This window comes from Notothenia coriiceps, unplaced genomic scaffold (genome assembly GCF_000735185.1).
Source record: "Notothenia coriiceps isolate Sejong01 unplaced genomic scaffold, NC01 NC01_scaffold00016295, whole genome shotgun sequence".
In the NCBI taxonomy this organism is placed as follows: Eukaryota; Metazoa; Chordata; class Actinopteri; order Perciformes; family Nototheniidae; genus Notothenia; species Notothenia coriiceps.
In genome coordinates this window covers 2,590-5,986 of record NW_011348996.1, presented here as the reverse complement: position 1 = coordinate 5,986, position 3,397 = coordinate 2,590, and the positions used below count along the sequence as shown (strand labels likewise).

The 3,397-nt window shown below is 42.5% G+C and overlaps 1 protein-coding gene across 1 annotated transcript in view; it reads right to left on the bottom strand.

Moving 5' to 3' along the window:
- nrp2b (neuropilin 2b) overlaps window positions 1–3,397 on the bottom strand; it is a gene marked incomplete at its 5' end in the record, with an annotated part of 49,630 nt that overhangs the window by 45,412 nt on the left and 821 nt on the right. The gene's annotated exons all lie outside the window — the stretch shown is intronic.

The window sequence follows — 3,397 nt, the reverse complement described above, 5'->3', positions numbered from 1 at the left end:
GGGGGGGGGGTGTCCTTTTCCAAACACTCCAAATAGAGATCTTGCTTTCTGAGATAGAGCAGGGCAGCGAGCTAAGAGGAAAATGTGAAGCAGACAACCGACTGCAAAAGGCTACATGCTGTACGTTAAAGATGGAAAGATTTGAAAGCAGTTCTTTGACCTTAGCTTTCTTGGCAGTTGCATCGTGGACAAGATGAATTTGCATCATAAATATTCATAAATAAAGAGAGGTGCTTTCTCTCCTCTACGATTAAAAATAAAAACGTGTAAATGAAGTGTCTTTTCTCTCAAATACAGTTTTTACAAACTCAAAAGAAGTATAATAAATCTAAGAAATATTGGAGGACTGGGCTTGTTGCTGTGTAAACACCTGGGTTTAAAACGTTGATGTCTAAGAGTCATTTGAAAGGTTAAAGCAATAGTTTGACATGTGTTAATACGCCTTTTTGCCTTCTTACCAAGAGTTAGAGGTAAAGATTGATTTCATTCTCATGTCTGTACAATAAATGTGAACCTGGAGCCACTAGCAGTTAGCTTAGCTTAGCACAAAGGCTGGAGGAAATGGCTATGCTTGCTCTGTCCTGTCCAAAGAAAATACAAGTCGCAATACACCAGCAGCTGTACAGCTAAGTAAAGCTGACAAGTTGTACCTTTAGTGCAAGTTATGTGTCGGACTGTTTCTTGGCCGGGTCACGGTGACTTTCAAGAGACTTGTCATCACGGTGAGGCTGCCAGGCAACCTGTTTCCAGTCTATATGCTAAACTTAGCCAACCAATAGCCTGGCTGTGGCTTCATATTTAATGTACAGATATGAGAGTGGTATCAATCTTCTCACCGTACTCTTGGCAAGAAAGCAAATCTCAAAGTATTACTTCAAGCTGCTGCTTGAAGTGCAAGTGATGGGTGGAAATAACTGCAGAAAGGAGTTGTTTAAGACTTTACAGTGTGTACACTAATCTCTCTATTTTCAGAACTAACAAAGGTTCTAGGCTAAAGTCCTGTGTCCACATAACATATTTTTCTGAGCGCAGTTCACTTTTGTCAATGGTTCCCAATGACAAGTAAGCAGTCACCATTGCATTTGGCTTAGCCCAGCCCGCACCTTTTTGCGCGCTCAGCCGATTTTGTGTGGTCACTCTGAGCAATACTATTCCAAACAGTGCTAGTTGAATATATCACAACTTTTCAAATGTGTGGATGGGGATCACTTTTTTGACAGCCTGTCGAAAGATGTCCAGCCACTTTATGTGTTAATTTGAATAGTTTCACAGGGCTTGTGCTGGATCAGACTCGGTTGCAAATTCTGCCCAAAAAATAACAGTTAGACTTTATTAAGACGATTTCATATTCAATTTTATGAAGCACATTTGAATCTATAAAAAAAGTCTCAAATATCTCTGCCAGCATGTTCCCATCATTTCCCATCATGCCTGTGTTTTTCTGATCAGTGCTGTTTTTTTATTTCAAGCTGCAGAACGCTTTGCCTTGCTTTCCGCTCTACCATGCAACCAAAGCCAAACTGCCAAAAACAATGATCGACACCCAATCCTCTGATCTCTGTGTTAATTCTTCCAAAGTGTGAAAATCATGCTGTAACAATCCTGGTGATGTCACTGTAGAAAATTCAGAAGAAGCTTATATTTGGCCTTGTTTGTCTATCCTGAATCTTATATGTCCACGGTAACGTATTTCTGCCAGAAAAATGACACCTACACATGGTAGGTGTTTTAATTAACATAAGTTACACCAAACATAAAGTTCTTCACATTTATGTTGCCTTCTTGGAGCTTTTATCAACTGTAACTGCAACTGTAAGTTTGTACTCGTGAGCTGCATCCCCACACAGTCTCCTCTGTCCTGCCTGTGTATCAGTCCATCATGTGGCCTGGATCTACACGTCTTTAAACGCTTCAGCTGCAGCTGTTGGGTGATAACTGAAACCTGCCACCAGTGACAGACTAATGTGGTACCATGGTGCCTGTCATGTGAAGGGAAATGGGAAGTCATGGTGAGTCATGATTGGCCACGGCTAAACTGATGTTAGCAGGGGGCACAAGTTTTCTTTTCATCCCTCTCACCCCCCTCCGGATGACTCGTGGCACTACAGAATATGAATCTTAATGAAATCATCTCTCTCTGTCCGACCACCTCTGCATCGATCTCTCCTGCACAGACAGCAGAGGGCTCGACATAATGTGATGCATTATGGATTACAGATTACCATTTTAAATTGCAATCAGGACAATAAGAGATTAGATTGCTTCAAGGCACTGACATAATAAAACAACCCTTGTCCGTCCAAAGTATGCAGTGTGTGAGTGTGTGTTGATGGATGTTTTCATGAGGGACAGATGCAACTGTATCATGAGTTTTTTTTATGTGATAAACAAATAGACAGAGGAACCATATTGAATGCTTATAATGTAGCCTTTGTCTAGACACAGACTGCTCCTTTGTCTCAAACATGATGTGTGTGTTTGTGTTTATTCTCCTCTACATGAAGTGAGGATAGATGAAGTTTTCTGTTTATCATATCTAAATGGACATCTTAATCTCATGATTTGAGAATACATGTTAAATATAATACATATAAAAGGGTTGTCCTTGATTAACTAAATACTCATCAGATAATAAACAGGGATAATAGACACAGAAATACAACGAACCACTTCAAATCGTGTGTTTACTAGATGCTCAGAAAGCATTTTGGAAATAAGTCAATGAGCATGACCAAGCATAAAGAATTACTAATTTACTAAATAAGTCTTAGTCGACTTAGACCGAAGCTACCAATTGGTTGACTAAACGGCTAAGAGGTAATAATATTTGTGAGATAAAAAGAGAATAAGTGGGCAAATGAGACGCCATTTGACATCCAGACAAGGAGCCGGAGACACTGGTTTGTGTGTGTGTGTGTGTGTGTGTGTGTGTGTGTTTGTGTTTGTGTGTGCGTGTGTGTGTGCGTGTGTGTGTCAGGGTTGTTGCTGATAATCACTCGGGGACCACGTACGTCTGCCCCCCGCAGACACACACACGCACCCTTTGCTTCTTCCCCCTTGGCCTCTTGCCCTCTGACCCCAACAGCTCAAATATTCAGCCTACCCCTGCACACACACACGCACGCCCGCCCCGCCCGTCCGTACGCACGCACGCACGCACGCACGCACGCACGACCGGCGGACGGCACGCACGCACCCACGCACGCACGCACGCACGCACCCGCACACACACACACACACACCACCCACACCACACACCACACACCACACACACAACACAACACATTCCGCCTGGCAGGGACTTAAAATAGCACTGTTGCTTTTAGGGACACTTGGTAAATAACTTACGCATAGCTCCGATTTACTCCCAACCTTCTGTACATATCACACTCTTTAC